We start from the raw sequence: 12,026 nt of genomic DNA, 5'->3' as shown, positions 1-12,026 counted from the left end.
TGATGGATCGAATAAAATAAATAAGCATGGTTCATCTGGATGCTAATACGAAAATAAGTCTTGTACTAATATATGTTAAAGAGATGCATTAAAATTTTTGTGTAAAAATGTGGATATATATTAGTATATATAGAGAAAAGATGGTATTTTCAGGGCGCCTGGGTGGCTCGGTCGGTTAAACTTCTGAGTCTTGGTTTGGCTCAGGTTATGATCTCAGGGTGGAGAGATCCAGCCCCAGGTTGGATTCTGCTCAGTATGGAGTTTCCTAGAGATTCTGCCTCCCTTCGCCCCTCCCCCTGCTGTCTCTCTCCTCTCGCTCAAATAAATAAAATCTTAAGAAAAGAAAATATGTATTTTCAGATGAAATAGAGAAATCATACTGTAAGGGTTGTCTTGAACATTATCTTTAAGTTTTTAAGAAATTTCTATGAAGTTTTGCACAAAATTTGCATTCGTTTTTAAAACCAAAATGTCACCAGATTCCTTGCTATTATTTGATCTTAGGCTTCCATTTTTAAAAAATATTTTATTTATTTATTTGAGAGAGAGAGAGCAGGGGGAGGGAGAGATGGACAAACAGACTCTCCTCTGGGGCCTTGTTCCTTTGAGAACGTGACCTGAGCTGGTCAGATGCTTAATTGACTGAGCCACCCAGATGCCCCAAGCTTGTAGTTTCTCCCCTTATGTACATGAAATCTGGAATTTTTATCTGCACCCATATAAATTTTTGATTCTTGTTCTGACCTTCTTGATATAGTACCTTTAGAATTCATTTCCATACACGTTCCAAAGGTTTCTGCCAATACATATTATCTACCTATTGCAATTGTTTTGGTATATGAGCAATAAATCCAAATCTAGACTTTACAGTTGTCCCTTTGGGTCATTCTAGCATCTGCATCTAGTTATGGGTTTGGGATGGTTATGGTTATAACTTGAGGGGAATGGACATTCTTCTACAAGCTAATTTTCTCAGGTGAGATCTCAGTGTCTTTAATCAAGAAAGGGCTAGCCTCCTCAGACAGAGGGGTTCTTTCTTTAAAGGAAGCTCAGAGAGTTGTAGAGATTCAAGGTTCTTGTATTTACAAAGATCCACCCGAATTAACCCATTTGAATCCACAGAGTTCTATTACTTGCTGATCAGCACTGCCCCCCCCCGCCCCCCCAACATGAGAGGTGTGGTAAGATGTGAGTTCACCTTATATTTTAATTCTGCCTCTAGAAGGATCAAAGTTGGGGTCTGATTTTTGGCTCTCTCATCACTGTATTTGTAAGAAATAAGGCTTCTTTTAGAGGCATTACTGAAATTTTTGGTTCAAAAAATTTAAATCCGTGAGTCTTTCATTTTGTTTTTGTAAATCCTGCAATTCATTGGAGGTAGCGATCACAGCCTACAGTTCCCATCAAAATGGTCAGTAGAGACAATTAGATATCCTGTATTTTGACTTCAGTAAATTCTTCACTACAGACAATAAAAAGTTATTACCTGTCAACCGTGTTTCAGTACAAATGAAGCAATCATCGTGTTCAAGTTTAGCAAATTTATCAGCACTCATCATCTAGGGCTATGCTTATTTTTAGGTCTGAAAACCAATTCTAAATTCTCATTTTTATTTTTTAAAGATTTTATTTATTTATTTGACAGAGAGAGAAATATTGAGAGAGGGAACACAAGCACAGGGAAGCTGGAGAGGGAGAAGCAGGCTCCCCACCGAGCAGGGAGCCCTTTATGGGGCTCTACCCTAGGACACTGGGATCATGACCTGAACCAAAGGCAGACGCTTAATGACTGAGCCACTCAGGCACCCTAAATTCTTGTGTGTGTGTTTTTTTAAAGATTTAAAAAAAGATTTTATCTATTTATTTGTCATAGAGCACAAGCAGGCAGATTGACAGGCAGAGGCAGAAAAGAAGTAGGCTCCCTGCTGGACAAGGAGCCCGATGCGGGACTTGATCCCAGGACTCTGTCCCAGGACCCAGGACCCTGGGATCATGATCTGAGCTGAAGGCAGTGGCTTCACCCAGGCGTCCCCTAAATTCTTGTTTTTGAGTTGTTTTCTGAAACCGCTCCCATTCACAGTTACTCTCCCAGTCAAGTTCGGTCAGGAAAGGAGGAAGTAGCTAATGCTGTGTGAGCCTCATTTACTGGGCTCCTCTTATACTGCCAAAGCCATTAAGTGGCAAGACTTCTTCCTGCCTTGGATACAGGCAAGGGTACCTTCCATTGACAAAGACTAACTGCAGCTCTGTTGGCAAGGAAAATTTGGAAATGCAGTTTTCAGATGTTTTCGCTTTACCATTCAAGGGAGAAGATGGGTTAATTGTGGCTGAGTACAGAAGTACCCAAGCCACAGAGTATAACAAAAATCTGATGAGTCTTAAAAGATCACACTTTAGAAATGCAATGCATTATTACTGTACTGAATACAGGGTTACAGAATTTTTTTTAAAAGATTTTATTTATTTATTCGACAGAGAGAGAGAGAGAGATCACAAGTAGGCAGAGAGGCAGGCAGAGAGACAGGGGGAAGCAGGCTCCCTGCTGAGTAGAGAGCCCGATGTGGGGACCCCAGACCATGACCCCAGCCGAAGGCAGAGGCTTAACCCACTGAGCCACCCAGGTGCCCCAGGATTACAGAATTTTAAACATCTTATTAGATGTTGCTAATCTATAGGTGGTATGTCCTCTGATTGATCACAGTTTAAAAGTTGGGACATTGGGGCACCTGGGTGGCTCAGTCGTTAAACGCCTGCCTTTTGCCCAGGTCCTGATCCCAGGGTCCTGGGATCAAGCCCCTCATCAGCTCCCTGCTTGGTGGGGAGGCTGCTTCTCCTTCTCCCACTCCCCTTGCTTGTGTTCCCTCTCTCACTGTGTCTATCTCTGTCTAATAAGTAAATAAAATCTTAAAAAAAAAAGTTGGGACATGACTATTTTCATTCCTGTCTATGAAAAATGGTACGTCAGTTCAAGGAAATATCTATTGTGTAAATCTGAGGATCCTTATGAGCCTGAGGCCTTGGCCAAATGACCCCTCTGCTGGTATCCCCTCTCTCTTGACCTCAAGCCCACCCATCTGATTAGCTTTGAACTTAGTCCTCTGAGTGGGCTCTTGGAACCAGGAGCCTGTTTCAAGGGACATTTCAGTTAATCTTTGTTGGGATTTTTTTTTTAAATGTATTTTTTCAAAAGTGGTTATCAGGATAGCATAAAACTTGTAATTAGAGGAAATCTATCTGATATTCAGATATCAGGGACTCCTAACTAAAACTCTATTAACTTTTTAAAAAACTTGACTCAGCATTCTAGTTTCTACCTCTAACCCTACATGGTTATTTTCCCCCCAACTGTTTTCCTTAGTATGATTTCTTTGCAAACATGTATGATATTAAGCTTAATCTAGGTTTCTGAACTGTACTAAGTATTTAGTACATTTAGTATTTAGCACAATACTAAGCTAAGTATTTTTCTTGTTCATATTTAGTACAATTCAGAAACCTAGGAGAAATTTTATCTTTTTATCCCTTCTCCCTCCCTTCATCCTTAACAATAATCCTAACCTCAGAGGAGTGATTACTTAGTGTCTTATTACTTGTCACCTTCCTGATAAACTCTCCCCTTTCCCAGGAGAAGTTCTATTTTTCTTTTCTCTTTCCTGAGCAGATGTTCCAGGTAAGTCTATCCAGAATGGTTCTCTTGGTGTTTCCTACATTTTGGGGAAAACAGAATCTTCTCACAAGTCCTCCTGGGGTGCCAGTTAACATCAGGACATTCATGGATTTGGATTACACTGTGAAATCTGAACTCTGCTTTCACAAGACCAGGCTCAGACTATCCCCAAGTAACATTGCTTTTCTCCCACAGGGACACATGCAGTTCTCAGCCAAGAGTTTATTAGGAGTTAAAATTGGTTTCCCAGGTTGTCAAACCCTTATAAACAACCCAACTGTCTTTGCAAAGGATAAGGAGCCAAAGTTCATATGGACTCATACCATTCAGGCAGCCCTCAATCAGTCCATTGGCTGTTTTCATTACCCCCCTCCAGTCTCAAACCACAGAGTATCAGTCCAGGGTTGGAGTGCTACTGCAGTCCAGTGACTAGGATTTTCTCTACTAGAGCCATCTATATACCAAGCAAGTTTAGGAATAGGGTATGTGCCTTCCTTTACTTATGGGGGGGGTTCTCCATAAGAGGCTGGGGGGGGACATTAAAGGTTTCATATTCTATGGACCCAAACATAGCATGTAATTCATCTCCCAATGGACTAGTGGAAAGAACACTCCATTGTTGTAAGTAGGCATCATAGAGGCTTGTGCTATGACAGGTGCTGGTCTTGCAAACATCCCATCCATCCACCCCTTTATAGGCAAACCAGTCCAGACATTTACCAGAAGAGCAGTCCTTAAGGGCTCCACTTACTAAAGGGTCTTATTGACTCAACACTTGTTCAGTAGGAGAATATCAGATCTCTGCTCCCTGCCAGTGTTGTGACCAAAAGCCCAATGGAGTTAACTTACCATGCTGCTCCTGCCATAATGGCCAATTCATCTAATCTTGTGTAATACATCTAGGGTCCAAGGATACAAGGTCAAGGACCATTCCATGACCAGAAGCCTGTGCTTGAGCAACTAATATCTTAGCTTGGTCAAAGGTAGCTTGACGTTCCTCTACCCAATGCCAATGCACTCCCTTTTTTACCAGATGGTGTAGGGAGTGCAGGCATGCTAAATGTAGTCCTAAGGGTTGGGGATTATGTGCTGAGGGACCACCCAGGAGGAAATATTTGAAAATCACAGTCCTATCTCCAGAACAGATCAAGGATGTTATACCCCAAGACTGTACTTAAGTGTGTGATTAAACAGAAAGAAAAAATGGGGAGGGTGCTACGCTCAAGAAGTCTTCAGATCATGGAATGGTCATCATACTGGATTTGTCCAAGATAGTGTTAGTCTAGTTCACACATTGGGTAAGTACAGTTACTATCAGAGAAAGGGAAAAACAAGGCACTGGTTGTTCTGGACATAAAAGTTGAAGTTAGTAAAAGACTTCTATGGGTGACTGATTGTATTTTGTAATGACATTAGGAAAAGAAGAGAAATTGGTCACAGGGAGGATGAGATATCCAGCATCATGGATAGATCAGAATCTTTGATGATAAATCCAACAATCTGAAAGGTTATCCCCTCTTAGCAATGGCCTGGGTGATATGAATGAGGGTGGTCTTTCCAGGCCAATGACAAAGTAAAGGAAAAGAAAAGTGGGAGAAAGTATTTCATGTTTATAGTATGAAGTCTTGATCCCCTGTCTTGGGAAGAAGCAGTTTACCTGACTGTCAGGTACCTCTCTTCCTTGCAATTTGTTTCAGAGATCTCCAGGGTCTACAGAGGACCAGATAGCAGGTGGAGCCTTCTTCAGTTGTGAGATGCGTATCCAAGGCTCAATGCCTTCTAATTTTGCAGCAGTGTCCATGGTCGGGGACACTTGGCAAAGTCCCTTCCAACGAGGCTCAAGGGCTGTTTTTGTCTAACAATATTTCCAGAATACCCAGTCACCAGCCTCCACACTGTGACCAGCAAGATCCTATGAATTGGAGTCTGGGGAGGCTTCTTTAACCTATTGTTGATAGGCTTAAGCATAAGACATTAAAGACTTACTCAGCCAGTTATATTAGCATGAAATAATAAAGGATCAGCAGAAAGCTGTATTCCAATAGACATTGGTATTTTGGTAACTATCTAATGTGGAATGAGTTTATGTTTCCCAAAAGGGTATCATTAGCAGTCAGCAAAATCAAAAGCATATCTTAGGTTAGGGAAATCCAGTTGTTTTGGCAAGTTAAGAGGTTTTAAGTTTAAGGATTCCATTAGTTCTCTCAACCTTCCTGAAGACTGAGGATGATAGGGACAATGATAATTCCAAGAAGTTTGCAAGGTTTTCGTTAAAGTTCATATGATTTGGGGCACCTGGGTGGCTCAGTGGGTTAAAGCCTCTGCCTTCGGCTCAGGTCATGATCCCAGGGTCGATCCCAGGATCCTGGGATCGAGCCCCATGTCGGGCTCTCCGCTCAGCAGGGAGCCTGTTTCCCTTCCTCTCTCTCTGCCTGCCTCTCTGCCTACTTGTGATCTCTGTCAAATAAATAAAATCTTTAAAAAAAGTTCATATGATTTGCTTAGTGAAGGTGGGTTCTTCCATCACTGGAGACTAGGAAAGGTATACCAAGTGCAAAACACATTTTCTAACAGTTTCTTTGCTACCAAGAGGACATCAGCTTTGCAGCAGGGGAAACTTTCAACCCATCTGGAAAACCACATACAATAAAAAGGACATATTCATAATCCATAATAAGGGGCAGCTGAATGAAGTCCAGCTGCAGGTGTTCAAAAGGTCCAGAAGGAGGTCTGGGAACAAAACCAGTTTTATAGGACTATGGATTATGTTCCAGGATTATTGCTGGTAAACTATTTTTGCAAAATTATGGAAATTTTTCCATCACTGTCTATTCATAATTTGAGTCATCTTAAATGTACTAGGGTGGGTGAAGAAATGCAAAAGAAAGAAAAAAGAAAAACCAAAAAATGGGGTTTGCCAGAGAGCTGGGAAGAACCAAGCAGGTGTCTTGGGTTTCCCACAGCCCTGACTGTTCATTTAATTTACAAACATTGTTCACCCATCTTAATTTCTCTGATTCAGGAGGATAGTGTTGCCATGTTACAAAGACATCAAGATGGCAAAAGCCTGGCTATGAGGGGACATTTCTTGCATAGGGAGAACGACTTCATCCATATGTGCCACAATCTAAAAATACAATATAAAGAAGGCTTAGTATTACTTATTTGACAATAGTTCTCATGAAATTTACATGTCAAATAAGCCTAATTTAACAAATACTTTACACTTATTTACATTTCAAATAAGCCTAGTTCAACAAATACTTTGAAATATTGCATGTCAAAAAGACTTGATTTACAATTTGACTTTGGGGAGTTTTTAAATAATATTTTAGAAAAGGTTTTTAAAGTGCTTGTCTAAATAGGACCACAAATTTTTTTTTTAAAGATTTTATTTGACATGGGGCGCCTGGGTGGCTCAGTGGGTTAAGCCGCTGCCTTCGGCTCAGGTCATGATCTCAGAGTCCTGGGATCGAGCCCCGCATCGGGCTCTCTGCTCAGCAGGGAGCCTGCTTCCTCCTCTCTCAGCCTGCCTCTCTGCCTGCTTGTGATCTCTCTCTGTCAAATAAATAAATAAAATCTTAAAAAAAAAAAAAAAGATTTTATTTGACAGAGATCACAAGTAGGCAGAGAGAGAGAGAGAGAGAGAGGAGGAGGAAGCAGGCTCCCTGCTGAGCAGAGAGTCACATGTGGGGCTCCATCCCAGGACCCTGAGATCATGACCTGAGCTGAAGGCAGAGGCTTTAACCCACTCAGCCACCCAGGTGTCCCAGGACCACAGATTATTATGAAATTTAATACTTAAAAGATAAAAACACTTGGGAAGTGTAGCCAGTCGGTGGAGGGAGGCAGTGGTGGTCCGAGAGGTTTGGTATTTGATGGTGGTATAGGCCCAGAAGCCTCTCTAATGCTCCCTCTGTCCCTCAAAGGAGTCACAGTAACATCCCTTCAAGAAGTCCCCTTGCAGACTTCCAACTTTGCCCATGTCATCTCTCAAAATGTGGCCAAGAGCTATCTTCTGAATGCACACCTGGAATGTCATTATACCTTAACTCCATATATCTGATGGGTCCATAATCAAAGGAGTGAGACTGATACAAAGCAAAGGTCAAACAAAGCTTTATTTCGCACCAAGCATCGAGAATCAAACCCACCGGTCAGGGCACCTCTTACAGAGAGGGTGACCCCTCCCTCCTTACAGACTAACTTTTAAAGGGCAAATGCCATGTGGTTGAGCCTGGCCACACACAGGTGACCAATTAGATTGTAACACACAGAGAAAGCTGCACAGTCATGCTAGGTCACACACAGGTGGCCAATTGAATTACAATTTACCCTATAGTAGATATTTGAACTAGCCCATTACCTTGGTCAGAATTGGCACCCAAAAGGCGCCCAAAAGGCGGGGCCCAAACTCCTTGGTAGCTAGGGGGACAGTATGCGCGCTCCATGATTGGATGTCTCCACCTGGCCTGACCCGCCCTTGTGTTTGGGCTCTGTTACCTGGGACTGGTCGACCATATTTTACTAGTTTCCCGGACTTGCTTTTAAGTAAGTTCCCCTGGGGTGGGGCAGGGTCAGTTTAAGTTTTACTGCATAAACAACAAAATCACTGTTTAACTGGATGGAATCGCTCTGGTGAAATAGGCCCTTACATATCCATCCACATCCAGAAGATTGGGTTGGTATATTCAAGCTTGGAGGGAGTACTGCTTGTGATTATTACACAATTTTATGGTCCCCTAAGCCTGAACATTACGTAGAAGGATTAACAGTTAATTGTGTATTAGCATTTCAAGGATATTACCTTCCAAATGATATGGAGAAATTCATCAGTTCTGTTATGTTACCCATAAGGGTGAAATTCATGGAAGAAGTACACCTTTCCAGTTTCCAGCTTCCCCAGTTGAAGAGTTACTTGCTATGGAAGATGAAGGAAATTCTGACATATTGGTGATAACCAAAAAGCTGGCCTTCCTGAGTTAAAAACTGAGAAAACTGTGAAAGAAGAAAAAAACTATTAAAGTTAATTGTTGTTCTGGAAAAAGAAATACCACAACTTTGAGAATAAGTTGGAAGCATGGAAAGAGAACTTAACCATCAGAAAGAAAGACATGACCAACTTCAAGCACAGCAGAAAGGTCTCGTGGAAGAATCACAGAATTAAAAATGGAAAATGGGGGCACCTGGGTGGCTCAGTGGGTTAAGCCGCTGCCTTCGGCTCAGGTCATGATCTCAGGGTCCTGGGATCGAGTCCCGCATCGGGCTCTCTGCTCAGCAGTGATCCTGCTTCCCTCTCTCTCTCTCTGCTTGCCTCTCTGTCTACTTGTGATCTCTCTCTGTCAAATAAATAAATAAAATCTTTAAAAAAAATAAATAAAAATGGAAAATGAAGAATTTAAGAAGAGATACAATGATGCTACATCCAAAGCTCTCCAGCTTGAGGAAGATACTGTGTCAGTGAACTGAAAAAGAAACTGAACTAGACAGTTTTTTTTTAAAGATGTCATTTATTTATTTGACAGAGAGATCACAAGTAGGCAGGCAGGCAGAGAGAGAGAGGGAAGCAGGCTCCCCATGCGGGGCTCGATCCCAGGACCCTGAGATCATGACCAGAGGCTCAACCCACTGAGGCACGCAGGCACCCCATGAATTAAACAGTTTAAAGGACAACCTCAGGAAGGCACAATATGAAAGAGAAAAACTGATGTCAGTTACAGATGGAAAAGAATGAAAAGGAACTTTATAAGGTACATTTGAAGAATACCGAAATCAGAAAGTACCAAGCTAGTGTCAAAGGTCCAGACTTTAAAGAGTTTAGATGGGAACAAAGACAGCATGATTACTCAGGGGCACCTGGCTGGCTCAGTAGGGGGAGTGTTTGCCTCTTCACCTTGGGTTGGGAGTTCAAGCCTCATGCTGAGTATAGAGATTCCCTCAATAAATAAACTTAAAAAAAAAAAAAGGCAAGCATGATTACTCATTTCAAAGAAGAGATTGGCAGGCTGTACAAGGAAGATACTTTTTTTTTTTTTTTTTAAGGAGCAAGTTCATAAGCAGAAGAACACGTTCAGGCAAGAAGTTATCTTTCTGGCCAAATGGCAGATCTCCACATTGCACACTTGGGAAAAAAAAGCAGATGCAATGGCAGAACTTAAACTAAATGCTGTGGAGGAAAAAAGATGGGTGGTTGGAAAGACTGATGAACTGAGAAGAGAAGTTGATGATTTGAAACTTTGTCTTCAAATGGTAACAGATCTTTACAAAGGAAAAAAAAAATCAAGGAATGCCAGAGGCTCCAAAATCAAGTAAATAAACCAATCAGCCAAGAGCAATAGTGTCTTCACAAGGAAAACTGGGAATCAGCAAAAACGGGAATGATGTCTCCATAAACACAGACCCAGCTCGTGCTGGCTCTACCCAAGATGAGATAGAAAGCTGCAGCCGAGACAGATCCTGACAGTGTAACAGAGGGGTAAGTCTGTGAAGTGACCAAAGAAACTGCTGACAAAACAGAAAAGTATAATAGAGGTAAATGCCTCTTGCAGGATGAGAAAACAAAATTCAATAGATGTGCGGAAGAACTGCAAACACAGAGCTGAAACGGAAGGAGCAAGTGAAGACTGCTGGAAATGTAACACCAGCGCTAGCTGAAGTGGAAACTTACAAGACAAAGATACATGGTCTAACTGCACATTTGGAAAACTTCTCCAGGAGAAGGAACTTAGAAGGAGTCTAGCAAATCAAGCAGAAAGGAAAATGGAAGGTCAGAATTCCCAGAGTCCTCAGATCTCACAGCCCTGCTCTGAGCAAAATGGTCAGGTGGCCGCAGTGCCCAACACACAGCCGGTCCTGCGGTCTGGTGATGCTCGTGAGACACAGGAAACCAGAGACTGAGCCGAGGAAATCCGAAGGCCACCTGTGATAGTACCTTTTTGGGGACTGGAAGATCGTGTTATCTGCAGCCAGCCTGCTGGAAGTGTTAGTGGGCCTGATGGTTTAGAAGACCCTGAGGAGGGGCGCCTGGGTGGCTTAGTGTGTTAAAGCCTCTGCCTTCGGCTCAGGTCATGATCCCAGGGTTCTGGGATCGAGCCCCCGCATCGAGCCCCCACATCGAGCCCCCACATCGAGCCCCTGCATCGAGCCCGAATCGGGCTTTCTGCTCAGCAGGGAGCCTGCTTCCTCCTCTCTCTCTGACTGCCTCTCTGCCTACTTGTGATCTCTGTCTGTCAAAAAAATAAAATCTTAAAAAAAAAAAGAAGAAGACCCTGAGGATAGTAAAGAAGATGAGAATATGCCCACTGCTCCCCATCCTCCAAGTCAGCATTTACATGGGCACAGAACAGACGTGTGCTGTGATCCCAGCTCTGACATTCACAAGAAGTGTCCCCTCTGTGAGTTAATATTCCCTCTCATCTATGATTTTGGCTAGTTACTTTTTCTTATGAGTTAGCAATACAGTGTAGCAATTTAAAGATTTTTTTTTTTTTTTTTGACAGATCACAAGTAGGCAGAGAGGCAGGCAGAGAGAGACAGGAGGAGGAGGAGGCAGGCAGGCTCCCTGCTGAACAGAGAGCCTGATGTGGGGCTGATCCCAGGACCCTGAGATCATGCATGACCTGAGCCGAAGGCAGAGGCTTTAACCACTGAGCCACCCAGGCGCCCCCATTGGTTTATTACTAAATAGAATTGTAATCTCTGTTAATCTCACCAGTTTAAAAAAATTTTTTCTGGGGCGCCTGGGTGGTTCAGTTGGTTAAGCAACTGCCTTCTGCTCAGGTCGTGATCCTGGAGTCCTAGGATCAAGTCCCAGTCCTACATGGGACTCACAGCTCCACAGGGAGCCTGCTTCTCCCTTTGACCTTCTTCACTCTCATGTTCTCTCTCTCTCTCTCTGTCAAATAAATAAATAAAATCTTTAAAAAAAGGTTTTCTGTTTGTATTCTTATTTAATCCATAGTTTGCAAAACTATGTGACTAAAGAAAATGGATTATTTCAATGTTACCACATTGAAAATACATGTATGTAGAGGGTGCCATTTAGCAGAATATTTACAACTTCCTGTTGACCTTCTTGATTGAGTTTGACTAAATATTTTTTTTTTAAGATTTTATTTATTTACTCGACAGAGAGATCACAAGCAGGCAGAGAGGCAGGCAGAGAGAGAGGCGGAAGCAGGCTCCCTGCTGAGCAGAGAGCCGGATATGGGGCTCGATCCCAGGACTCTGAGATCATGACCTGAGCTGAAGGCAGCGGCTTAACCCACTGAGCCACCCAGGCGCCCCGAGTTTGACTAAATATTATGCAATAGAACTAGTTTATCATAAAAAGTAAAGAAACTTTATACAATCTGTTATC

At 42.4% G+C, this 12,026-nt stretch overlaps 1 pseudogene; it reads left to right on the top strand.

Moving 5' to 3' along the window:
• Positions 1–7,574: 7,574 nt before the first annotated feature.
• LOC125101130 (tax1-binding protein 1-like) lies at positions 7,575–11,099 on the top strand (annotated as a pseudogene).
• The last annotated feature ends 927 nt before the right edge of the window (positions 11,100–12,026 follow it).

The sequence above is a fragment of the Lutra lutra genome, chromosome 5 (assembly GCF_902655055.1).
Source record: "Lutra lutra chromosome 5, mLutLut1.2, whole genome shotgun sequence".
Lineage (NCBI taxonomy): Eukaryota > Metazoa > Chordata > Mammalia > Carnivora > Mustelidae > Lutra > Lutra lutra.
The sequence above is the reverse complement of the archived record's forward strand: the minus strand, read 5'-3'. Positions and strand labels throughout refer to the sequence as shown.